At 42.4% G+C, this 26736-nt stretch overlaps 2 long non-coding RNA genes across 4 annotated transcripts; both read right to left on the minus strand.

The window, feature by feature from the left end:
* Positions 1 to 963: 963 nt before the first annotated feature.
* Positions 964 to 26126, minus strand: LOC116783118. Its single transcript, XR_004355480.1, has 4 exons — positions 26041 to 26126; positions 19639 to 19889; positions 1265 to 1395; positions 964 to 980 (listed from the first exon to the last, which is right to left on the minus strand). It is a non-coding gene; the product is annotated as an uncharacterized LOC116783118 (long non-coding RNA).
* LOC116783116 lies at positions 13171 to 18192 on the minus strand. 3 transcript variants are annotated; one of them, XR_004355475.1, is made up of 4 exons: positions 16817 to 18192; positions 14145 to 14302; positions 13785 to 13905; positions 13171 to 13692 (listed from the first exon to the last, which is right to left on the minus strand). It is a non-coding gene; the product is annotated as an uncharacterized LOC116783116 (long non-coding RNA). The 3 variants fall into 3 exon arrangements; XR_004355476.1 differs by lacking the exon at positions 16817 to 18192 and adding an exon at positions 14740 to 15440; XR_004355474.1 differs by lacking the exon at positions 16817 to 18192 and having other exon boundaries at positions 14145 to 14567.
* Positions 26127 to 26736: the final 610 nt, after the last annotated feature.

A 26736-nucleotide genomic window follows, 5' to 3' on the forward strand; every position in this document is an offset into this window, starting at 1 on the left:
AAGGGGCAGCAGCTTCACAAACAAGTCCAGCCCAAATGTGAGCACCTGTCTGACCTTAACTGAAGTCAATTTGACCTAACCTGGAGTAATCCATTATCCCTCTGAAATACAAATATCTATACAAGCTTTAGGCTTGTTGACCAAATCAAATACAAATTGACTCAAGTTGCATCAATACAATTTACTTAAGTCTCCTCACTCGTATCACACTCCCTCTCCTAAGCTCTGGCTTTTGCCCATTATCTCAATGCAGATTTAAATAATCTCTTGTTAACCAACATATATGTGCTCTGCCCTACAGTGAGGCTCCCAGAAATCCTTATCCCTTCTTTCGTTGTGCCTGATCCTGAGTCTGCTATGAATTTTTCTTTGCTCCCATGGCTGTGATGTCTGATGACATTGGGAACACTGAGCAGCTTGCAGGATCAGTCTCCAAAGCCCTGATTATGATGGATACTGAGAGACACACACTCTCATCAACAGCACCACAGTGCCATCCTGCCCATTACTTCTCCTGGCCTTAGGGGCAAGACCTCTAGGAAAATATAGTTCATATTTTCTCTGTGTACCTGCAACCTACATTTTTCCTTTGCGCCATACCTAAAATCAAGGTTTCACCTGCACACTGAGTTTAGCACACAAGAATATCTTGTTACTCCTCCTTTGAATATCCCCTCACTTGGTCCTTTGACATTTTTTTTAAACTCTTCTTTTTCATTCTGTAGGTCTGATATCAACATTGTTTTGCATCCTCACTCTGGCCTCTAATTTTCTCGTCGTAGCGACTTTATTTTCCATGCAGCATGATCTAGGAACAGCTGCTGCTCTTCTACCAGGATCTTCCTTTATCCCTCAGTCTGGCTGTTGGGAGGCTGGAGGTATTCTCCAGCTCCAGTTTCTGTCTGTCTGTGCCAACGGATGACCCAAAACTTCCTGGCGATTCCCCACATTCAGGTGTGCCCAGGAAGTGTTTCTGCAGCCTGTACGAGCCACAAGAGCACAGAAGAAAGTCTGGTTTCACAACAGGGTTTCTAGGAAGCCTTCCTTTATTTAAATTTCAGGGAAGTCAACCATGGCAATGCTGCAGTTATAGTATCTTAAGTCTGCTTGGCTTTTAGGTCCTCTCTTGTTCCTAGTTGTTACCCATTTAAAAAGACTGTAAAAGGCCACCTAGTGCCCCACTGAATCACAGGGTATGCTGGCTGGAGCTTGCCTCAAAGGATTGAGCTAGTCCTTGTGCATCTCAAAGAGGAGATCCCCCCACCTCATCAGCATTCCAATCTTAAGTCTAGCTGGGATTCACAGGAGCAGACAGGAATTTGGGATCAACATTACTTCATGGGTGGAATGGTTTGCCAGTCAGCCTCCAACTCTTATGAAAACTAGACCAGCGTTCTGCAAAGAAAGAATAAGCTTAATAAAACTGTCTTGGAACAAATTTATAAAAAAGAAAAGGAAGCGCTCTCTCTCAGCTAACTGCATCCTGGCTTGGCTCCAGTTGCTGCTCTCTTTATTTCATCCAGCTAAAATGCTGTCGGGGCCCGTCTCAGCTGCAAGAGCCAGAGCCAGAGCCTGGAAAGTCTGAGCAGTTTATATTGAACTCAAAGACTCTCATTGCTTTCCAGCTCCTTAGGCAAGGCACAGAGCAGGGATGCTCCCCTGGGGATACTCCCATTCCTGCAGGTTCCTCTCTGCAGGTTGTACAGATGCAGACATCAGAGTGTTAACTGCAGCTGATGATGCATCTTTATCATGCAAACGGTGTGATTTTTATCTCTTACAACCTGCCTTTAGGAATGTGGATATCCCCTGGCACAGGCCAGACACAGCCTGGCATCACCATTTGTGTGACCGGTGAACTCCAGGCTTTCCTGACCATAAACATTTCCTGACCAGAATAACAACTGGGTTAGTAATTTTCCCTGTGAGCAGCCCATGTAGCTCCTGTGGATGAGATGCTATCTGCACTCCAGCAGGGTGACATTTAATCCTAAATCCGCTGCAATGAAACATCTCTGCTGCAAAAAAGGGTATGTCTACCCTCCACCTCCCCAGCGATACTTCTTCACCCTTTTCCCTACAACCAGCACTGCTACAACCACGTGAGCAGCCAACTCAGGCTTTGCTTTCTGAACTCTCTGAACCAGCACATCATGGGGTTGAACACACAGCAGTGCCAGTGCAAAGGAAGCAGCAGGAGTGAGAAGTCTTGCTCTGTGGACAAGGGGAAGGGGGGAGGGGCCACTCATTTCAGCAGCAGCCGACAGTTAGGTCAGCTTAACCACCTACTTCATGCTTAGTCTTTACACCTGAAAGCTACATTTTGTGCGAACACCTAAAATCACTGTCATGTGCTGTACAAACAAAGGATGTGACTGCAGACACAACTAAAAGCAGAGACTTAACAGGAAGAGAATCCAGGGCAAGTTCCTAACTTGACTGACCGAGTACTGGTGCCAGCCTTTAGAACCTTCATTGCTGAGTCCAAGTAGATGTGGCATGCCAGCACCTTAGCAATGCAAATCTTCAGCATGTGCACAGGTTAGACATTTATTCATTTCCCGTGCTAAATCAGGAATTGGGCAACTCTACAGCTCCTTTGAGGCTCATCTTCTTCCCATCACACCGTAATGTCACATCACCATTCGACACGGCTTGTCTGAAAGTTGCAGCCTCAAAGGCTCTGCTCCCCATGCAGCTAGAAGCAACACTCACGTATATTTAGGACTACAGGTTTGTAAACCCACACGTGGCATTGTTACAATAGACTAGGAAACATCTCCCATGCCTGACTTCGGTAGTTCCATGTTTGCTTTTGGTGAGAACAGTGAGGGCTTTCTCAAGGAGGTGTTCTGTCATCTCCGTTACAGGGGTTGATAAGAAGTAAGTGGTAAATGTCACTTGAATCTTCACTTACCAGACAGCTGAAACTCAGCTTGATACCTGTGGACTTTCACTTTTAAGTGTTCGTTTCTCGACAATTTCAACAACTTAGATAAGCTGGAAAAATGCATCAAGGACACACATCAGCCTTCTGGTAATGAATTGGCTTCAAGATGCTTGATGATATATGGAGAGCAGAAGCTAAATCTAGCAATGACTGATTCTGAAAGCTGCCAGCAGTGATGAAGACCTCTACTTACAACAGTGTACTAAGTTTAAAAGTAGGCCTGAAACATGCTGGGTAGCCAGTAAGTAAAATGTTGGCATTTTATTTTAAGAACCATGATTAGAGTGGAAGATGTTGCCTTAATAAAATATGTTTTGTACCTACTCTTAGTAAATCACAGACAAATCAACAGCCTATACAGGAGAGGAAGGCTGGAACTCAGCTTGCAAGCAGACTGAATTATTTCTCACTACAGATTTGAGGTTATTGGCAGACATCCCATGTTGCCATTTAGTCCTCATAGCAAGCATGTTTTATAAATATTTTCCATATAGACAGACACACTGTAGCCATTGAGACTCCAGAGAGCTGCCATGTAGGCCCTCCTGCCCTTTGGAGGCTCCAGTTTGATTTCCAGGTAATACAAATCAAAACCAAAATTGCAATTGCATCTGTAGCAACAATAGTTCTTTCTTCATGCTGCAAATAACAAAGAGAAGGGCAATATGTTCCCAAGGAATGAGGAGATGCACACTGCTTTCTTTCCTCCCAAGTGCCACACTTTGACCCCTCTCAGGCTCAATGGTTTTGTCACAGGCCAGGATGGCAAAAGCTAAAGCCAGCTCTGTAACTTCTCAGAGTCCTGAAATTTGCTTAGACTAGAAACTACTGTGTCCTTATCAGAATAATATCTTCAGTTGTAACTGGGGAAATGTTAGGCAGAAGAAATTGATAATTGTAATGTTTGCTTATACTTGATTAGTATTTATCCTCCTTCTTCCTTTTATATTTTAGACAAGAATATGCTCATGTTTAAATGTCATTAAAATAACCAATGAAACACTCCCCTCACCTTCCCCCAAAAAAAGAAAAAACCCTTACAAATCTACTCATTAAGATACCTTTTTACATTTCTCCTCAGGGAGAAGGAGCACTCTATGGTCTATGCATATGTGCTCACCTATGAGGTATTTTTAGCAATATATTAATGTTGTGTGTTAGTCCCTTTTTGTACAGACCCTTAGGCTATTGCTGTTTTGCATGATCAAAATAGAATTGCACCAACTTCTGGGTGACTAATTGATGCAAATTATACTGGCATAGCTGGTGATTTTCCTGCTTTAAATTGGCAAACATTTCAGTGGAAAAGTCATTAAAAAAAGAGGAGGACTAAGTAAATAAAAATGTTGTTTGTTGTGTTGTTGGCTAGGCTGAATCCACTAATGCTTTTAAAGCACTTTTTAAGTTATTTTCTTTTAATCAGCTCAGCCAAAATTCAAAGGCCATTGTTTTAACATTACTGTGTCATCCGGTTGGGGTTTTCTGAAATTGTTGCTGGGCAAGAATTTGCACAGTTGCAAAATCTATGGTGGCATCCATACTCAGGATGGAGAGAGAGAGGGAAAGGGCAGGGAAGATGGGAGGCAGGGAAGGAAGGAGACAAGGTGTTTTATTACAAACAGCCATCATATCCACATTCAGCTCAAGGATTAGCCAGAACTTCCTTTTCTTCTTGCATTTTTTCATTTAATTAACAGACTGCTTTTCAGAAGCCAAAAACTCAGAAAGAAGATCCAGAAAAACGTGCCTGTTTTAATAACAATTTTCCTCTGACTTTCACAAAACATCCTCTTTCCAGTTTGCCTGAAAACTTTTAGTAATACCCTCCTTTTCCCACTCTCCCCCAGACAAGCCCTACTATTTCCAGTGCAATTTTGGCAAAGTAGTTATTTGGATTTTTGTAAAGGTCATGAATGAAGACCCTTGACCAACTCTTGCCGTCTTCACAACATAGGCATGAGCTATAGGTCAGCACTGAACAGTGACCAAATTTCACTGCTCAAAAGTGAGACTCTGAGGAAACCTGTAACAAGGATTTAAAATGTGAGTAGTTCCTCATCTATAGTCTTTTGCAGCAAGACTGTGCATTGGAGAGCAAGAAGCTGCACCACTACCTCAGATGCTTGGGACAGCTTTGGGTGAAAGACCCAACCACCTATTCCTGCCAGTGCAAGAGTGGCCTCAGGGTGGGAAGACAGCAAGGATTGTTGTCCCATAGACCCTGTAGGAGCAGTGGAGGGTGAGGACCACATTGAGGAAAGCTGCTGTTTGTCTCTCACTCCAGTTCATGGCCCAGAGAGTCACAGAATCACTTCGTCTAAAAAAGGCTTCTAAGATATCAAGTCCAACCATTAACCCAACACTGCCAAGTCCACCACTGAACCATGTCCCTAAGCCACGTCTACATGTTTTTTAAATACCTCCAGGGATGGTGACTCAGTCACTTCCCTGGGCAGTCTGTTAGAAGCTGGCAAGTCCTCCAGTGTTGCCTAAAATAGCTGAAACATGTAAACGTCTACTTCAAAAAAAGTACCTAGGGTGTTCATGGGATGGGCACTCCTCTTGGAAAACTCTAGTCACTCTCTCTCCTTATTCAAAACACTTTCCCTTTGAAGTTCATGACATTGCATGCCAACATGGGAATGTCTTCTAATCTAATGTTGGCAGGAGAAAAAAAAATTATCCCAGATCTCACGTGATTCCCCCAGAAAAACTGGCAGTCTTGTAGCTGTAACCTTCCTCTTCACCAAATTCATACTGTGCCCCTTACTCTCTTAGTGTTTTAATCTCAGTAATAGACTTGTGACTAACATAACATTTTAAGAGCTTTGGAGAAGGGATCACAGCAATTTCCTGGAGCTAGGATGAGATTACAACATTCAAAGATGTGATACATTAATAAAAACAAATTAATCTGCTACAACACAAGGAATATCTTGAAGCATATTTATTAATTCCGCTGGGATTATGCAAACTGCTCAGATCCCCAGGAATTTCTCATATTGTGCTATAATTTATGCTTCTGTGCTAGGGAGGCTAGACCTGGTACCAGCCTGCTTATCTATCTGTGAACAGGTCAAGGATTAAGTGTTATCCGTGCCTTAATAGACTTGCCTGGAGAGAACAAGGGTAAATGCATCATCAGTAAAGGCAACCTTGCTAAAGTTAAAAATTATTGAGTTTCTAAAGTCTGTTGCAAAATATGCTGAGTGCATTGGCTCTCAGCATTGTGTACTTCTGAAGGGAGAAAGTGTAGCTGTGCAGTGACTTCCAAAGTGAAATTCTCTGTGGGATGAGAGCACAGGGCATCTTCAGGAAACCTGTTCTACTGGTGAGTCCATGGGCAGCTGGGTTGCAGCATTCCCCCTCCATGGGAGGGTGGCAGAGAGGAAGCCTGTTCCTAACAGGGATAACAGAGAGGCCAAGATGGTGTGCAGTGCCACAGTCTGTTTACCTCTGGGGTGTTCCTGGGCTTTGGTGGCAAAAAATCTTCTCCGTGAAGGTCCTGCAAGGGGGTTTCCACTAGAGTTGTGTGAATATAAAGATCTCTATGGCTTAAAAACCTCTTTACATCGTGTTGTTTAAGGTCTTCCCTGCTCTGTTGTCTGACCCCCCAAGACGCTGCTTGGTCTCTTGTGGCTACACTGCAGAGCAACACACCTTTGGCACCTGTGACCACCCATGTTTGGATTCCAGGCGCCAGGGGGATGGCTGTAATCAGCACTTCCTTAGGCTGTTGTGGTTTTTTACCATATTTGTAAGTGTCAACAGTGTGTGCCTGGTCTATATACTCTGTACTTTGTGCTTTTATAACTGTATTGTAAGTTGACTGATTCCTGCAACCAACCAAACTTGGGTGTCTGGGGGTGGCTGATATTAGGGCATGCTGATTAACTACACGGCTTTATACCTGTCCACACAAATTCTCATGTCTTGCTCACCGAGTGCAAAAAAAGGCATCTGGAAGGAAAGCTTTATTCACAGAGAAAAAAGGTTTGTTTAACCTGAATAGTGTCACTTAATGCTGACACCGGAAAGTCAGAAACCTGCACATCAGCAGGTTTCTTTTATAATCTCTTGAGGTTCTACTTCAGCTGTTCTCTGCCCAGCTTGAATGTCTATTTGCCTCATCACAAATGATTGCTGATTTATTGTCAAGGGCAAAATTACCTGCTCTAAATCCCTGCTAACTACTTCACTTACAAAAAATGATGGAGAAAAAGACTAGGCGGGGTTTTTTTTGTTCCTCCAGGACTTCACTGGGCTAATGTCCTTCAACCCCTAATTAAGGCTGAGGGAAATTATATTACAAAAAGCTGTGTTAGAGAAACATTAAGAATTTGAATTGAAGCTGCAGAAGTGACAAATTTCAAAGATGGATCTGAAATTCTCACCTAGCAGCCTCTCCCTACCGCACCCTTCACAAAACGAAAGTGTACTACCTACAGACTTGAAACCCATGAGCTCCATCAGTCCTAGCAAAGCAAACAGGGCCTGGGCTCACCATGTGTGACTGCCCATAGTGCTCACACATTAGTGCACTCTCTGGTATGGTTTAGGTTCATGTCCATCAGCACTCTGCCATTCAGCTTCTGTTCACGGTGCAGAAGCAGCACCGAGCCCCAGCCACCCTCGTTTGGTTACATGGGCAAGGGCACACTCTCTGGGAGAAGAAAACACAGCAGTATGTGAGCGGGTAGTGCCACATCCCTCACACCCCACAGTGAGAAAGAGCTCGCTCCCGTCTCTTTTATGTCCTGAAACAGTCATATCTATTTAGTAATTTTATAATTACAAGAATGACAAGCCCTGGGACTTATACTTTAGATTTTGCGTCAGGAATTCTTTTCATTTTTTTCCCCTTCTGTCCCTTCTGCTTTGGATTGAGCAGTATCCTCAGTGCATTCTTCCACTTCCCTTGGCCTGTCAAGAAACCTAACTGAGTCTGACTGCACTCAGATCAAGCACAGCTCCTCAAGGGATCTGCACAACACAAATAAAATTAAATGTAGGGATTAAGATGAGTAGAGGAGGATGTGATTAACACAATCAATTAATCCAAGTTCTCCTGTGTGGAATCAGACCTACCGCATCCATGGTAAATTCTCATTAAGTTACTAATTTTATCATGGATGAGCACACAGATAACCCATCGCAGCCCCTTTTTGGAATAGATGTTCAAAAGACATTAGTGAAAACACGTACAGTCAAGTTGAGGCCTTGTGCTCTTGTACTCTGACAGACAAGGGAGCTGATTTGTCCTGTGATGGGCCCAGCAGCTGAGTTCAGGTACTCACATTTCCAGACCTGGACAAGTCTGTGCAGGCTGATCATCCTGTTTAAGCGTGTTTGTGAGAAACTGTGAAAAAGGGGAGGGGGAGAAGAAACATGCCATCTCCTATTTTAAATATACATTGGTTCCAGCATGGGGTACTGATGGTTCAGCAAACACCAAGTGAGGAGCACCCAGAGCCATCACAGACTCCTTGGGACAGACCTCAGCCTCCAGGAACTGAGTGTGGCCAGCTGGGACAGTAACTTGTTTTCTTCAACAATTATCTGGTTTAGAGAGGACTGAAAAAACCACTTTGATAAGCCATTCACAGACCTTCTCTGCGACAGGGGAACATGGAAGCAGAGGAATTTAGGAATGACAAGAGGCAACCCCATACACCTTCCTGGCTGCTATCAGTCCCTGGCCCCTTGCACTTCTCCATTGTCCCATCTTCCTGGTGTGCAGTTCAGCAGCCTGCATTAGATTAAATGCTTACACAGTAGACAAAATGAGTTTTCCCTTTCTAACAAAAGCTACGGAATTTTATTTCTTTCCTCATTTACTTTTTCAAAAAGACACAGGGCTTTTAAAACTTTGTGACAGTTATGTCCTTAAATATGTAACACTTACTGTAATCGCAGGTTCCTGAGGAGCCACCCCACACCCACCACCTGGGAGACCCAAAATGAGCAAAGTTCTGTCTGTCTGGGCAAAGGTTGCTCCAGGGGTTGCCATCGTAGGGCTGAGGTAACAGCAAGTGCTCCATGGGCAACACACGGGGGTTCAGTCCCGATTGACTCTAGAAAGGGCCATTTTTGAGTTATAACAGTCCCTGCCCACCCAGACACTTTCCATCTCACAGTATTCAAAATATGTGATAGCACCTAAAATTAATGCCAGTTCCAGAGTTATTCACAGAGTTAGACACATTTATTTGTGTAAACTGAGATCTTAATCAAACATAAAGGCGTTGGGAAATACCTTGAACACAGGCTGTAATGGAGCCAGTCTCTTCAGAAGGATTGAAGGGAGGTTAAAAGCCAGGTACATATTCTTTCATAAAAGCAGGTGGATGTGTCAAAGGGGGATGAGGCTGTTTTTCTGCCCCTTTGTGTAGAAGCTGTTTGGCATCTATATTTTGTGGGTTTGGTTGTTTGGCAATAGTCTGCCATGTGGCTTTTCTCTTTTCTTCCAACTGAAGCTCTGTGTTTTCTAAGAATCATAAATCACAATGACAGGTAAAATAACTAAACCTTTGTCAAAAATATATGCACCTCTAGTGTTTTAAGAGCATGTGGATATAGCATGCATACATTGTGGTTTTAGGGAGAGATTGGAGAGAGATACACCTGCTTCCACCCCTCCACGGCATGGTAACCCCCTGTTTCTGTACCCAAGGTACAGATTTTCTTCTTTCTTTCCCTTCTTTTCCTTCCAAAATGTCAGTCTTTTATGTACATGTCCAGAACACCAACCTCTAATATGCTCAAAAAAGGAGACATAAAAGCTGACATTAAAATCACACTCCCTTCTTTCTTTGTGTGTTTTCTTTGTTTTGATCGCTGTTGTTTCCCTCAAAATAAGCCAACTTTGTTCCTCCAGCTATTATTCCTTGTGAAAACAGCCTAAAATATTTTCCTCAGTGAAACCTGGACACCTGTCTTAGTTCAATAATCTCTCAGTGCCTTAAGTGAAGCAGATGCTGTTGAGTCAGACCTGCAGAAATTGTACTCTTCCTAGTCATTTTTGTTATCTAGATTATCCCTTCTGAAAAAGAATTGTCTTAATCTGTATGTCACCTAGTTCTCCAAGGGAGCTGCACAAGGCCACTGAAAAGAAAACAGTGCAGAACATCTGGAGGCTGCAGAGTCTGCTCTGCCCAGCCTCCTCCCCAGGCTGGAGTCAGCTGTGCATCCTGCTGACTCAGACCAGCCACGCTTTCAGAGGAGTAAGATATGACTAAAAAGTGCTAAAGCAAGTGTTGGTCTATAATTAAAACTTGCCAGCTACATCTAAATTAGTTCAAAATACCTTTTCCAGAAATCACTATTCTTATAAAATGAGATTTTTCCTTTTCAGATTAAAGGATAGTTTTAATAAATGAGGACAAAATTATCTGTGGAAGCATTTCTTGCAAAAGATGGTGATTAAGTTGCTTCACTTTCTGACCTGATCCCTTTGACTTCTGCGAAGCATTTCCTGGGAAGGTGCTGGCAGCAGCCCACCCCTTGTGGTATTTCCCTGCTCTGCATGAACCCCAGGTCAGATCCCAACTCAGCTTCACTGAGGGCGTGACCCAGGGCTGTGACCCCCGTGATCACCTGAAAAAGCAGCAGACAAAGTCAGTGACTGCTTTGTAGCTGTCTGTTGGACTACTGATATTGAAGAGATGGTCACACCGATTCAGAAAACCCCAAAATGTGTCACCCTCACTCCTTCAGAGATCTCTCAGCCAATCCCTCTGGTTTTCTCCATCTCAGTGAAAGCTCTTGTCCAGCCACCCTGCTCCTGGAACAGCAAGGGGAAGGGGATGCTGCAGCTCAGCAGCAGTTTTGTTCCACCAAAGACAAGACTTCAAGCTGAGAGATATTTCTGGGGAGGGTTCAAAGAGACTGCTTGCTGCTATGCAAAGGGGCCAAGGTCCCCGTGGTGCAACTGTCTCAGCCAGCTAGTTTTCCACACACCTCTTCTAAAATTATTGAAACTTCTATTGACCTCCAGCAACACAAAAAATTTTCCTCTATTTCACCATATTTACTGTGTGCTGAATGGCCTGAAAAGCAGGCAAATGATTACGAAGGGAATCTCTGTCCTGTTGGCATCATTTCAACAGAGTCAGAGGAAAATCTCAGTATAAGCATTTTCTCAGGTGTCCATGAAGCTATATTAAGAATATGGCCTTGGAGGAATAAAATAAATAATTCTGTTTTATTTCAAGTGTGACAAATTTTTTTATAATTGTTCTTATTGCTTATTACTGACCCAAAACTCAGGGCAGATTAAAATATCAAGAGACAGGCCCATATGGCAAATATTCATGGTCATGCTAAGCATTAAATGGATGGATGAACAGAGGGAAAAAAAAAGAATGGCTGCAGACTCTAACACTGAAAAAGACATTAGGTGTATTCTCTGGGTTGAAAAGAGGGAGGAGCACTATGAAAAGGCTGAATTGGGAGTCATAGAATCATAGAATGGCCTGGGTTGGAAGGGGCCTTAGAGTTCATCTCATTTCAAATTTCAGGGGACACCTTTCGCTAGAATGGGAGGTAAGAGCTGAGTTGGGACCCTCTCTTCTACCTTCTGTTTTTTAATGAAGAAGAAAGGGGGTCTGAGACAGTGGCTGGGCAAAGAGACAAGGCAGCTCAATCCCACGTGTGCCCCAAAGAACAGAGCTGGTAAAGCAAGTCTCTGGGTCCAGAAAGCAAACTGATAGGTTTGCAGAACACAGAAATCTATGGGACAGGCTTTTGGGAGCTGAGTGGGGTTTCAGCCTCAGCTCCTTGAAAGCTGAAACTCTGGGCTTTTCCATCTGATGCTCCTGTGCCCACTCTGAGATGGGTGGGAGCACTTTAGCAGAGGAAGCTCCACCTTGCACAGCTGCCAGCCAGGCATGGCTGGACAGCAGGCCCCTGAAATTATGCACAGCTTTGTTCACTTCTCAACAGCAAAAGCCCTAAAGGATTTAAAATGGTTAAGCTACGTTTTTTCACATGTTTGAATCATGCTCTATTTCTCCATGCCTTCTGTTAATGATGAAGTGGCTGGCCAGCAAGACAGCCTTGCTCAGGCAAACCCTTAAAAACCGTGATCATATTTGCCTACAGCTTGGCTTGCAGAGATAAAATAATAGAATAATAAATCCTCCTCCCCCGTCACTGAGGAGCTTTGATTTCCCAAAATTAAATAACTTGGTGGATTGTGGCAGTGCACAATTTACCCTTTCAGCATGTGAGTCACAATCCACTTTAATTACTTAAGTAATTCAGTCCCCAAGCCTCGTTTACTGTGGGCACCATTTCACTGGTTGGCATCCAGCCCGTGATTTGTAGCTGCCTCTGAATCTCCCACATGCGTGCAGCGCTCCCCTACATAAAACTTTATATATTCCTGCACTCCTTCCAGGAGCTATATATTATTTACATCATCTGTATTGCAAACATACCAGAAGAGTGCTAGAGTTTTCTCTGGAGTTCAGCAGCCTTTTCATGTTGCCGATGCCTAAAAGTACATAGAGCATTCCTGCTTCATCCTGTATCTCCACTTTACTGAGTACACAGCCTCTTTCGTGCAGACCAGTACTCCCCCTCTAAGTAGGTGAAGGTTTGTTTACTCACATAGTGCAGGACAACTCCTAAGCCTGTAATTCTGAAAAAAACAGCTGTAATGGCACTGAGAAACAACAGAAGGAACTGGGTTGCCATATTTCCTCCTCTGAACATTTGAATAGGTTTGGCTAGAAGTGAAGGAGAACTAAAAACCACAAAGTTAGGTGGGATCGCCAGCGAGGAAACAAGCTGAGAATGCCTCTGCAGTTATGGTAACTGGTAGGACCAGTGGGGAGAGGCAGCATGGAGAAAGAGGAGGGAGGTAGCCTTGCAGAGTTCTCATGTGCACGGCTGATCTGCAAACTATCTCCCCTGCAACTGCCTCGAGTTCTGGGAAATCATTTATGTGGCTTTTGGAGCCTTTGTTCTCAAATGGACCCTTTGTTGCTTCAGACACTGATCAGCTTACAAGCTTTTCTGGGCAAACACGAGAGGAAAAATATTGTTTGGGAGAAAAACGGAATATTGCAGAAAGTAACATTTCTAGAGCACACATTAGAGCCAGATGTTCCACTCGAAAGTATTTGTGGTCAGGGACTATGCCGAGAAACCAACTGCTGTAAAGGGAAAAACCCAGAATTGCAGCATGCTGGATACAAGAAAAAGTTACACCAAGAGAAAAAAGAATATTGAAGAAGGATATATTAGGTGTCTTACAGTCTGACAACTGTAATTACAGGTTACTATCCAAGTCAGAAGAGAGTTGGATCCAGCTCCCACCTCTTCCACAGATGTGCTGCTGGATTTTGACCAAACCACGTAGGCTTCACTTCGATGTTGACTAAGGACTTGAGGGCTTTGCTGCACTGAGGGGTTTTTTTCCTCTCTCACTGTGCCTTAGTCATAAGGACTGGATGAACTCCCAGAGGCGGCAGGTTCTGGGAGATCTGGCAGGAGAAGGGCTGGCATGGCAAGGTGCTGCATGGCCAATTCTCCAGGACACCACAGAGCATGGGGAGGAAGAAGGCGGTTGTCAGTCCCTCAGGGCCTTTCCCATCCCAGTAGACCCTTCCTAGGACAGTGATCCCCTTGTAAATATGGATTTGGCTGTTTCTCTGACATTTTGAAGAGCTGTGAGGGACAGACACTGATAAGTTTAGGTCTCCCATGTCAGACAGTGATGGAAGATGTGGAAAAGCCTACAAATAAAAATAAATACCTCAGTCATATATTTTAAAAACATAGCAGAAGAACATCCATACTGTCACCATACTGAAAAGCAAGCACTCACCTGACTCTATATCCTGAGTGTGGTCAGAAGGAAACACTCAAGTGAAGCGTATGAGAAGTAATACAGGCACTGAGTGGCCTTCTCCTGCTCCTGGTGACATAGTAACTTCTGGGGTTTCATCCTCAATATAATTTTGAACAGAAGACTATGGCCTTATTCCCTGCCAAACTGCCCCATCAGCTTTCGAACCCATTTATTATTTTTGTCTCCATAACATCCCTCAGCCATGACTTGCACAACTTCACCGCATGCTGGGTGATGAAGTGCTCCCTTTTTAAACGCCCAGCTGATTATTTCATCAGCCCTTATTCTTATATTGTCAGGAATGATAATTAATCTCTTTCCTCAACTACCCATTACCATTCATGATGTTATCAGGCTTCATCTCTTCACCAAGATGAAAATACCCAGTATATTTTGCTTTTTCTCACAGAGAAGTCATTCCATTCACTGAGCCTGTTTCTTCCTTTTTCTGGGACACTTTCAGCTCTCCATTCCAAGCTGTGGTGATGAGTTCACTGCACAATATGCAGAATAAAAATAAATCATGCATTTATGTGGTAGCATAACTAATTTTTTCTGTTTGTTCCCTATTCCTTCCCTGACAATTCCTAATAATCTTTTTGATCACCGTTGAGCAATGAACTGATTTTCACAGGGACTTATCAGTAATGACTCCAAAATCTCTTTCCTGAACATCAGAAGCTAATTTAGAAACTCTCATTCTGTATGTAGCTAGAGTGCTTTTTCCCCCATATGCACCATTTTACATCTATTGACATTGAATTTCTTCTATCATTCTATTGCCCAATCACTAAGCATTGTAAGACCCTTCTTCAAAGGTGAAAATCAGAAAATTGATAGTGAAATTTGGCCAATTTAATGTTAAATATATTTGTAATTTCATGGGAAGCATAGTCAATATATGAAGAATGCAACTCGGTGAAAAACATACCACTTACTGCCAAAAAGCCCTGGGAAGTTCATTTCACAGAGAATCTGATTTCTAGAGAAAATAAATTCTTCTCTTCTTTTGTGGCTGGAGGAATTACAGTTTTCCAGTCCAAACTTCAAGTCTGAAAGATCTATGACATAAGGAACACTGCACTTGGCAACCAGACAGTCAGCATCTCTTCATTGTCTCAGTGGGCTACATAAGCTTATCCATTTCAGAAAGTATTGACATCCCAATCAGGATATCTACATCCTGACAAGGCTGTGTCAGGTCTGACAAGGCTGTGAATTGGTGTTTTTCTGTGTCCTCAGACCCTGGTGCACATGCACCACATGCTTTGGTGTTTGCATCCCTGGCCCCTGCACCACAGGTGGCTGCTGCTCAAATGCTGCATCCCTCTGTAGGTACACTTGGAAAATTATTTTCATTAATAGCTTTCTCTAATGATTTTTGAGCCACCTGTATAGGCCACCTACAAGCAGTTGGCTGTGTCACCAAAGGGCACATCCCACTTTCAGGAGAACACAAATATTCTCTCTGTGCAATGAGAGAGCTAAAGGTGACTTGTTACCACTACAATGAGTGAGTTTAAGTGTGGATAAGGTGAACGAGTCCTGAAATTTGTATGTGGGTGCCTGCATAAGCCATGAGGTAACTCTTTGGCCATGGATTTGCAAGCACAAATCCTGCCCATGAAAAAGGTGACAGGATTTGGGAGAGATTTGATGCAGCCTCCTGTCCTTCTCAGGTAAAATGCTTTGAGCTGCCACAGGCTTCCTGCCCTCTCTCCCTCCCTGCCTTCCTCACCCCTCCCCATTGCCTTGACTCTAGGAACTTTAATTAAGCAAATGTACAGGTTTGTGCTTTAGCACACACAGTCTTTTGCCTGTGTTAAATGAGAGTTTGCTGCATCCAGTGTCATCACAATTCTGAAATTCCACATGGAGCACTTTTCACTGAACTGCGTTCAATTATTTATTCAGGCTCTGGTTCTGTCCCCGCTGAATGCAAGAGCACTGACTTCAACACAAGGAGTAGCAGGCATACAGCTGGAAAGAGAAAAAATGTGAATTAAAAGCCACTTAATCTCACTTAATCACATTTCCTCTCCTCCTTGCTCAAAAGAATAAGATTTAGAACATAAATAAACTCCCTGAAAAGGAAAACTATTAAGTAAGTTTCAAAGTCAAGATCATGCCAACTAATATTATCTATTTCAGGACTTCCTGCCCTGCTTATCTCCTTTTAATTAACCTATTTCTGACCTGGACCATGTGTTTGTCTGGCAGACACAGTCCCATTTTGCAATTGCTCTTGGCTAAATAAAAGAGTCTGTAATAATGTTTGTGATCAACACTGTGCTACGTGTTTCCTGCAGCAAAGCTGAGAGCAGCACACCAGTGAGGCCGGGAAGCAGATGTGGGACAGGAGCAACGTAGCGGGAAGACAGGGTTTCACTCAAAATACTGCACATTGAAGTGGTGGATAAAACAACGTGGTCAATCTGCTTCTGTCTCACTGTTTCTACAGCTCAGATGTCTGGACAAAATCCTGGAGCCGAAGGGAGCACAATCAGCAGAACTTCTGTTCGTTCTTATCTTCTAAAGTGCAGATTTAAAATCCTCCTGTGCACAGTGACAAACAGGCCATTGAGGGTGACAATAAATTTGCTTCCCAAATGGAGTCTATCCCTTTATTATAAATCTGAAAATAAATCCGATAAAATTCTCAGACCTCAGATAACAACTAGAGGTCCCAAGTGTGTGTTATGCAAAAGGCAGCAGACCCAAAAATATGTAGTTTTAACTGCCAAAGGTTTTATCTCTTATGATTTTAGTAGCAATTTGATGAAGCCCTGGACAGCACAAAGACAGACACTAATCCACTTACCCAAGAAATCCTGTCCTCCAAAAAGTACAGAGGCTCAGACTAGGCCAAAACTGAGCTTGAACTCTAACATCCTCTTCCAGTTCAGTAAATTGCAATAGGAACATAACATAAATAAAAGAGTTAAAGGAAGGAAGCAAAGCAAGATTCTGATGCAAGAAAACAAATAAGAATGAGTAGGATAAAATACCTTTATCTAGGCAAGTGAAAAACTTGTTGGTAGACACAGGAAACCAATGCTACAAATAGATAGTCTCACAGCTTATTCCTTTTCTCCCAAATTCTTTTTCTTATTGTGTTCCAATAATTAAAATAAAATGGTGGTTATTCAGTGCAGGAAAGCCGTAGAAAGACAAACTAATCACAGCCAACTATGAACAATTGCAATGGAGATTTAGAAGGAGAAAAGTAGATAAAAGGCAGTTTAGAAGAAATTCTTCCAAGGAAGGCAAATGGTGACAGGATCAAACCACATGCTCTGGAAGAGGGCATGTCTAACCTGCCTTGGAGGTGATGCTGTTACACTGTGGAATGGTGTCTGTGTGGCCTCACGGCAATGTGACTCCCTAGAAGTCCTTTGTTGGACCCCAACACCTTCTAGCCCAGTCCAGCTCCAAGCACCACAGTGTCTTGGAACAAAAACAACTACCAATGTGAAAGCTGAAGATAAAAATAAACACAAGTTCTTCTCTTCCGTCACAGGCTCAGCTGAAATATAACCCAGTCCCAAGCAGAGAGGAGATAATCTTAGATGTTGCTGCCAACTTGTTTACTTACTTACTGTCAGATGATAAACGCTGGCAAGCCTTCATCTCCTGTTTTACTCCTGAAAATGCTGTTTTCCAGAGTTTCTCCTGTCAAAGTCATGCTAAAGTGGACATCAGCTAAGGTGAGTGCACTGGTAGTGGTTATGAGATTGCTCCAGCATCATTCCCCCAAGCTGCTGTGAGGCTCAGCATGATTTCCTCACACTTCCTTTCCTTATTCAGGGTAATTATATTACCCAAGGATGGGGAAATATACTGTGGCAGACAAGGTGAATCTTCAGTGCTGTGAACAGGCTGGGCTTGAACACAAACATCACAGCTTTTGCCTCTAGACAGCGCCGTCACAAGTGAAATTGAAACATTAGAACCCTTAAATGCAAAGTGCACGTCTCTGGCAACAAATAACTATATGCCAGCTGCTACACCAATTAGCAACACAGGTCTTTTGTACCTCTCCTCAGATCCGAAAGATAATAAATGCTGGTTCCCAGGAGTAGAATATAGAAGAGCATCATCCAGCATCACTAAAGACCATTTAATCAACAGCTTCCCTCCAGCACCAGTCAAGGAAGAAGGATTTGCTTCTCAAAATGTTCTTTTGTCTCTAACTCTTTTAGGAAGGATTTTCTGCTTATTGTCTTTCACTGACCCAGACCGGCCTCTGCCTTAACTGAGCAAAACATCCCTGGGAACTAAAAAGTTTGTTGTGAAATAGAGTTGGAAAAGTACTGGGAATATTACACCAAAACACAGTGTTTGGATGCTGCTTGATCAACCTTTCATTTCAGAAACACCTACATCTTCTGTCTGACAACAAAGCAAGCAATTTCTCTGAAATAACACTATTTATCTAAACAAATATAGAGCAGAAAAAGGTTAAAAGGGTTAAATACTCCCAAAATGAAAAATCTCTTTTTCATTTAGGTAAAGCATTTAAGTTTCACTAACATATCCTTAAAAATATCCTTTTTGGCTCAGCATCAGATGAACATTTCTACATTCTTTTGGTTCAATTGACATTCTGACAAAACTAATATTCACCTCTCTCTTCCACAGCACAAATTCAAAGTAGGAATACCCCTATCTTCCCAGACAATACTGTGTGCTGTCCTTAGAATTTCTTTGAAGTCGAGATGTCTTGAGCACAAAATCTATGAATAGATACTGAAGAAGGCGACTTGGGACAGCTGTGAGATGTATAAAGGGTGATTTACCCACTCAATGAGAGCAGCAAAATTGGATTCATTTTATTTCCATGCCAAAGACTCATAGCCATGTCTCCAAATGTCCGTAATTTTTTTTGTCTGTAAAATTACTTTCCTACAATAAGTAGGAAAGGTTCTGTAGGTCAAGGCTTAGAGATATTCATAGAAAGCAGAAGGAAAATGTAGTAGCTGTAGCTTTGTCATTGAGTTATTTGTGATAAGTCTATATGAACATCCAGGTATGAGAGAAAATGACAGATTTTAATTCAATCCTTTAGGTTATTACCAAAAGCAAAAGCAGCTTTAATTTAAGCTTCCACTTAGACATCATACCCACACTGTAATTTCAAATAAACAACATTTAAAACTGTAGCTAACAAGACTGAGAGTTAAAAGCCTGATGATTAATCCATCACTTCACCTGTCTTCCCAAATTATGCATGTTTAGCCAAATAAAGTATTAACATTCTGCATTTTACATACAGCAGCGCTGAATAAAATAATCTACTGTGACAAATGTTTCCGGGGGGAGGGAATATTTGTAAACTGTTGATAAAGCTGATGTAATGCACAAGGAGCTCTCAGAGATTTCATAAGCAAAAGGCTGAGCCTTCTCAACAACACCTTGCACCTATTTTCTGAAGGCACTTTTTCCTTCTACTGAATGACACCACTGTGTGTCTGTGGCTGCTGTTCCTGGCAAGGAAGCGGAGAGAGGGACACTGGGAAGGTTTGTGCACCTTTCCCCATTACAAACGGCTTCATATCACGCTGCAAAAAGACACAGCTAGAGATAGGAAAGGCAAAAATGAAAAAGTAGAGAGAGTTTAAAGTTGTGCTCAACCAGAAGCGTGGTATGGGGCTGAAAGAAGCTGCCCGGCGTAGCTGTGGTTTCTCACAAGAGGAGCCTGAGGCTGTGCAGACTGACTGACTCAGAGCAGACCAAGAGAGAGAGTAATAAAATGCAATGCCAGCTTGTGAAACACAACCAGAATAGCACAGAGTGCTGTGACACATAGTCAGGGAAACAGGCTCATTACCTCATGCATATGTTTGGAAACTGTTTTCGAGGGAGCTTTTCTGGTGATAGGTACAGTTTGTTCCTCATTCCCATTTAGCTAGGTAACATTTTCACTGATTAAGGAGAAACATAAACCAGTTAGAGCAAGACAGTGACACATCCTGGCTCATGTCTAGGCTTGAGCTGGGAGGATGAAACTATGTCACCAAACCCGTGAGCTCTTTGTGGGGTGTTGTATGTGACCGAGTCAGGTTGCCCACTGAGGAGGACCTGAAACGACAGGAAAACCAAGATATATTTTTAACACATTTGCACAGCATGTCTTGCACTTCTGCCACAATATACTTGTATATAAAATCTTAAAACCAGGAAGGGATGACGTACAAGAGCGTGACAGGAAAGCACTGAGGGAAAGATGGTGTTTGTTGAGGGAAGACTGCTTCTTGAGCAGGCTGTGCTCTAGTAAGTCATTCCTTGGCCCTACTTACGCTTTTTGCCTGCTGTCGTGATGTTAGGCTTAAGAAGAGCTCAAGTTGTTGCTGATTTTCCTCCAATTATACCATCTATTAATGTCCTGTTAGAAAGCACTGTCATCAGCATATTATGGTGATGTTAGTATTCAGGAAATGGGTGGAATGTGCCGTGTTCTGGCTACTCCCCAGCATATCCCTTCTCCTCAGATGGGGCTATTGCCATCTTGGTGGGCTCTTTAACTGAACACCATAACCTCAGAGGAAAAGTGTGGCAAAATTTCAGCCCGTGCATGACCAAGGGACCAATAATCCAATTTTCCAGTTTATTCTGGCATCAGTCTTTTGAGTCTGTTACAAGGCTTAGTAATTAGGAGTCCAAGTTTTAGTGCCAACATCATGCAGAGTTTACGCTCCAGAATGAGCCGGAGGTGCTGTCATTGTATCTTAGTGCTCTCGATGAAAATTTTTTTCCATTCATTTATTCAAGCACCTTTAAAGCCCCAGGTAAGATTTCAGTGTCCTGCAGCAAGTCCCACCATTCAGACAAATACTGAATGGCTCCTCAGCTTTTCTGGACATGTCAACTTCCCCTTTTCATGTATTGTTCCCCTCCCTCCCAGTTTTTACAATGGTTGAATGGTCTCCTCCACACAATTTGGAGCAATCCCTGCTCCCCTTCTCTTTACTGCTCACAAATCCACGCTGTCATAGCTCCCACTCAGTCCTTTCCCCTCCAGGCTGAAGAGTCCCCCTCAGATTCTGAAGCAGGACTGCCCTCCCTGCCCACCATGGAGCTGTAACAATGGGCACAGAGGAGCAGGGTTTGCCAGCCCGGGCATGACATGGAGTATTTACTGCACTCTGTCAGTCTCTTCTTCGCATAATCAGACATCCCTCAGACACTCAGAAACCCCTACCCTGCTGTCAGAGTTCAGTGGGTTGTCACCTGGCATGTTCTTGTCCCAGAACCTCGTGCTTCAATGGGAAGTGAGAGTGGCAGTGGCTTTCCAGGCAACCCCTTTCAAAACTTCAGCCTTTCTCAGGCGTGTTTGTTTTGACTGTTCCAAAGTTTCCTCTCCCTTTAATAGATGGCAAATGCATTAACCAGCACAAACAGGGAGCGCATATGATCGGTGGAGGGACAAAACAGATGGCACATGAGTCACTCCCATTCGCAAAGTCGGTGATGAAAACATGCTCTTGCTTTAGCATCCTGCTGGAGTCTTTTTGCAAAAGACAATTGAGGAGCTCTGCTTGGCACGGAGTCTCCTCAGGCTTCCAGGTGAAAAAAGGGGTTGCTGCTAAAGTCCTTTCTTTGTACCTCAAAAGTGCCTGGGGAAGGGCTTGGGACTGTGGCAAACCCCTCATAAAAGTGCTGTTTAATGATAGTTAACTCCCCCACAATGATGTGGGGACTGAACAATGCCACTAAGCCACCAATTTCAGTGCTTCCCCAGGTCCACAAGCCCTCCGTACTTCTTCAATGTATTAAGCTTCCTTGTTGTTATTTTTTTCCATCTACTTTGCTTTTTGCTTTTAATTCCCTGTGCCTCGCAGCACCAGGTACATTTCCCGTTTTCTCCTCTCCCCTCTTCCCCCCTTCTCACAATCCTTCTATGGGTAATGGATTTTGTATGCTATGTCACATCACTGGAATATCATGAATGACATAAGTAGGAGTAGAAGGCATTGGTTATGCTCTTGCCAGGAAAGATCCTCAGCCTATTGGAAATAATGATTATTTGCACTGTATAAATTGGATTTTTGCCACGAACAATATTAGAAGGAAAAGGCAGTGAGCAGTATTACTCTGCTGCTGAGTATTCATTGTGTTAAAACAAAAATAGACATAATATCAGATAGCTACCACCTGGAAACTGCATTATATGTTTGGGGGAGAAAACAGTCTCAACCTGCAAACATATTTTCATATGATTATTTTTACATATTGCAAGAAATTTCCTTGAAATTCAGTGCGTGTAACATTAATAGTCTTTATTCATGTTTGCAGATGACAGTCTTGGCTTACAGTAATAGGCACAAGATAATTATTTCCAGCAAGCAAGTTTAGTTAATTTTCTCTCATAACTCAGGGAGGGAGGATTGTTGGAATCAAAGACATGTAATAAATTAACATATTATTAGTTATTTCTAATTTAACTGTCCAAAAGTAGAACTCTTTAGACAGCAAAAGGCAATTCACTTCATATAAAGAAGGGATTCTTTTTTTCCCAAAAAAACCAGTCAGATTTATTCTCAAAACTGCCTGAAAATTAAAATTTGGATTTCAAAGAAAAATTACTTCTATTGCAAATCAGAATCTTTGGAAAAAACCTCAAATGTGAAACCTGACAAAATCAAGATACATACACAGAGAGAGTCTTTCTGCTTTTTTCCACTTTCCTTTTCACACGGATGCTGTAAAATCGATAACATCAAAATTGTTCTAGTTTTCCTTTTCATTTTCCTTTTTATTGCCTTCAATAATTTTGAAATTTCCTCATCTTTGAAAAAGAAAAATGAAACAGTCCCTCTTTTGTGTCACACTTCAAGCACTAAAAAGACTTTTCAAAGTTTCAATAGCAACCAGCAGCAGAAAAACTTGAAAATGCAAAAAAGAATTTGCTTGTGTGGGCAGAGGTGCCTGTTCAGCTTTCATTTTATTGTCCCCACTTTCGAAGAAATATTTGACACTGTTAAAATTTCAAAGCAATCAGCCTTTGGTGTTTTAAAAGTTTACAAAAATTCCTTTTGAAAAGCCGTGTAACATCAGACAGAACAACATTCAGAAAAAATCCCGACTGTGGCAGACACTGGTTATTTGCATTGGAGTCCCAACAGCAAAGAGCATCAGTAGAAACAACTCTTCCTGAATACTCAGAGCAGCAATGCTTTAATAAAGGAAAATAACTTAAACTGTATAATTTACCTCTTGCAGTTCCTCCTCTTAATTGAGGAAATCTGATAAGAAGAAATACATATTTAGGTGGTCGCTGATTCTGCGTGCCCTCATCTTTAGACATCTAACACATGGAACTTTACATGGGTCTGATTTTCACACATCATGCAAAATCAAACCCTTCAAATGTGTTTCGCATTCAAAGTCTTCAACCAGCACATTCCCTGGCCCATGCAACACGATATATGCAAACTACACCATAAGACAGATTCACGTGCACACAATTTCACAGCAAATAGAATGAAAAAAATAAAAAAATTTACAAATTTGAGAGAAGAAATAGTAAAAATGGAATGTCACAGACACAAAAAAATGGTTTATAACAAAAGAAAACATCCCTTTTTTTACTGCTAATGATGCGATCCGACTTTGCACCAGTAAATTGGCTTTGATCTTTGTCTGTGTTCCCCTCCTGTGCACACAGATACAATAGCTGATTTCTGCTGTGCCAGCAGTGTTTTCCACTACCAGAGGGAAGGATTCACGATTCACGTCCTCTCAGGCTTGGGCTGGTGCCTGGTCATGGATCTGTTGCCAGACTCTGCCTGGGAGAGGGGCCTGCAGGAGTCATATAATGCCCCTGCACAATTCAGGGCTTTACTTGCACGATTCAGGTAACTCAAGTACAAGTGAATGTACTTTCTCAGCTTCCACATACTTTGCACAGAGTTGAGATGGCCTGAGCCTCACAACTTATGCTGAATAAGCAAAAGTGCAATTTTAAAGTGGAAAATGTAAAAGGAAATCCTCCTTCAGGTCACAAGTTGTGAGCAGGTGAAGGTGCATCCTTCAGTCAGCCTGTTGCCCAAAACAGGACAGAAAAGCTACCAAAATCAGAAAATATCCCAAATTTTAACAGACTTGGCTAGACTCATCTCAGAATGGCACTATAATTGCTGAACCTGAGCAAAGTTTTTCCAAAAAAATGGAAATGGGACACAAATGCATCTGGATGGCTTGCATATAAATAAATACTGACATAGATGTACCCTAAACCCACCATGTCCTTCTGCAAGTGACACGAAATAACACTCTAAGACACACAAATAACTTTAATATATCCTCTTCAGTATATGCAACTAAGGCCCTGACATCTGATTAAGTCTGAAAGTATTGGTCCTAGCTATATGATCTGTTCAACAGACCACAGAAAAAAACATGTGACCACATGGTGAACATCTGCACTGGCTCTTTGGATGACTTTTCCTTCTTGACTCTGGAACAGGAAAAACTTGGTATTCATACCATCACTAACATTTCCTCCATCTGATCTACATTTTAAGAATCACAAGTTGCCACGTTAATATTTTTTTTTCCTTGGGGAATGTTTTTTGGGCAATAAATCTCACTTTTCTTTTCGTGTTGTTCCTTATGAAGAACACATCACAAGCAAAAATAGTATGGCTTTGTAGTGCATTTGAAGCAATGAATGAAATGTCTGAATATGTAATCCTTTGTCTTGAAACTTCAGCACTTCAATCTGAATGTGGAGAAATGCAGTCCTGAGCTGCATGTCCAGGAGAAGTGTTAAAGGGAAGCTCCTGGCTTGAGACTTTGGTGGAGAGTAAGGACAGATTGGGTTAGAGCCCATTTTGCATCTCTATTACCGGAGGTTTTGTGGAGGTGGTGTCAATTTTGTGGTGTCAATTTATTAACTTTTCCTAATCCAACTGGCCACTTCTTGGGGGAGCACGTGAGGAGATGAAGCCCACAGGTCTCAGAAAGGAGACAGTATGGGGTGGGCACAACTCCCCCACACACACCCTGTGTGGCACCATGTAGCAAACAATCTGTGTCCTCTACACACCTCCTGGTGCAACCCACACTTTCATTTTTGTTCCAATGCTGTTTCAGGTTTCTTGGGAAGAAGCTGTAGGTCATGGACACCACCCTGCTTTCCTGCCAACATCCTCTCTTGGAAGTGTTTCACATGTACCCATAGTAATAGCAAATTCATTAGGTTTGTCCATACACAAATTCCCTGGGCACCGACAAAAGTGATGTCAGAGAGGGATGAAGTCCAAATAAATTTCAGGTACAAAAATTACATCTGTTACTCTGTGTGCTTCTCACCAACAGGTTAATGCAGCATTCAGTTTGCATGTCCAATGCTTGGCTTCGCTTTACAACTCACTTTCAGTATATATATGGTCAAAACCCACATGAAAGGTTTTAACTTAGTAAAATGCCTCTTATCATCAGGATTTACTTATGTCTCTTCAGTTTTACAACCTGGTGCAATAGGGAACAGGTCGAAGGATCACTGAAGTCAGGACAAGTCTCTTACTGACTCAAACCATCTGGCAAAAGTGATTTCTCTGAGTCCAGGGCACGCATCCCACAAATCTCTATAAACTAATAAAAATGTGCAGCCTACAGAAATACAATGAAATACAATAACAAACCCAAGCTGTTGAATGAATAGTAAAGCAAACCACCCCCAGAATGGCTCGTTGATTAGTCAACACCAATGCAGAAGAGCTTGACGTGGATAATTTGTGGTTCACATAAATATCACATTATTATAACGTTTTCCTGTTCAGTCAGAGATAACAAGTGACATACTCCAAATCAATATTTATTATTTCAGTCTTCCTTCCTCCTCACTGTTAAGCTTGACATCCTTCTCCTCCCCCATTTATAGCCTGCCATTGCTAGCTGAACCCCTTCACAACCTCCAAGATAAGTATCTGTAAGGGATCCATATATCATGCTAGCAATGAAACAATCCCTCCAGACACATTTAACCGCAATGCAATGCTGTCAAGCTCTGAAGACAAGTTGTTCCCTGAGGTGCAGAACTACTGAACCTTGATTTCCTGCAGTTCAATGTCCCAAAGCTTTCCTTCTTAACCCCAAACAACATCTCTCTGCTTCTGGCATCATAAGTTCACCTTATGATGCCTTCTGGCATCATAAGGTCCCCTTGGTCCTTTCATCGTACCCTCCATGTCCCTGTAATATTTTGCCTTGTAATATCTCCATTTACTTTCACATCTCCCAGGCTTTCTGGTGACTCCATTCATTTCTCCTTCATGCCCTTGCTGCTCTTTTCCATCTTGTCACTTGGGCAGGAGACAACACTGGGACTAGGTTGGAAGCACAGTTTGGAGAGCTGGTCTGCCAGAAGGTGCCTGCCACCTGACCAGCTGTGGGGCTGCCAAAATCGACACTGAGCACTAATTTGTTCAGATATGTCATTAACAAAACCTCTGTCCTTTATCCAGCCGCCAACTGGAATTGATAAATGAGGATTGCTGGAAAACTTGCACCTTCGGTTTGAAGTGTCCAAGAGGGTCACAAGTTATCAAAGGTCCTTCACACAGGCAACAGAAACCCCTCACCTTCTTCTCCCAGTGCCACAAAGCCAACAACTTGCTGACCCACTCCACACTCCACTTTTCAGAGTCAGTCGACTGACTCACAGAACTCCACATGATCTTCACTAGACTGACCAAACTCTTCTTGAGACAGCTTTACCAGGCACCAGCCAACACTTTTTTTGATGTCTCGTGCTAAATTTACATGAAATAGATCCATTGCTTATTACTGTCAGTGTTGCAAACCCTAATCTATGATAATATCAAATTTGGTTATGCTGCCAATGTTTTGTTCTCTCTGAGGTGCAGCGTTTCTTTCATTATGTTATTTATGCAATTTTCTTCTTCAAAAAGAAGGAAAAGAA

The sequence above is a fragment of the Chiroxiphia lanceolata genome, chromosome 2 (genome assembly GCF_009829145.1).
Source record: "Chiroxiphia lanceolata isolate bChiLan1 chromosome 2, bChiLan1.pri, whole genome shotgun sequence".
NCBI lineage: Eukaryota > Metazoa > Chordata > Aves > Passeriformes > Pipridae > Chiroxiphia > Chiroxiphia lanceolata.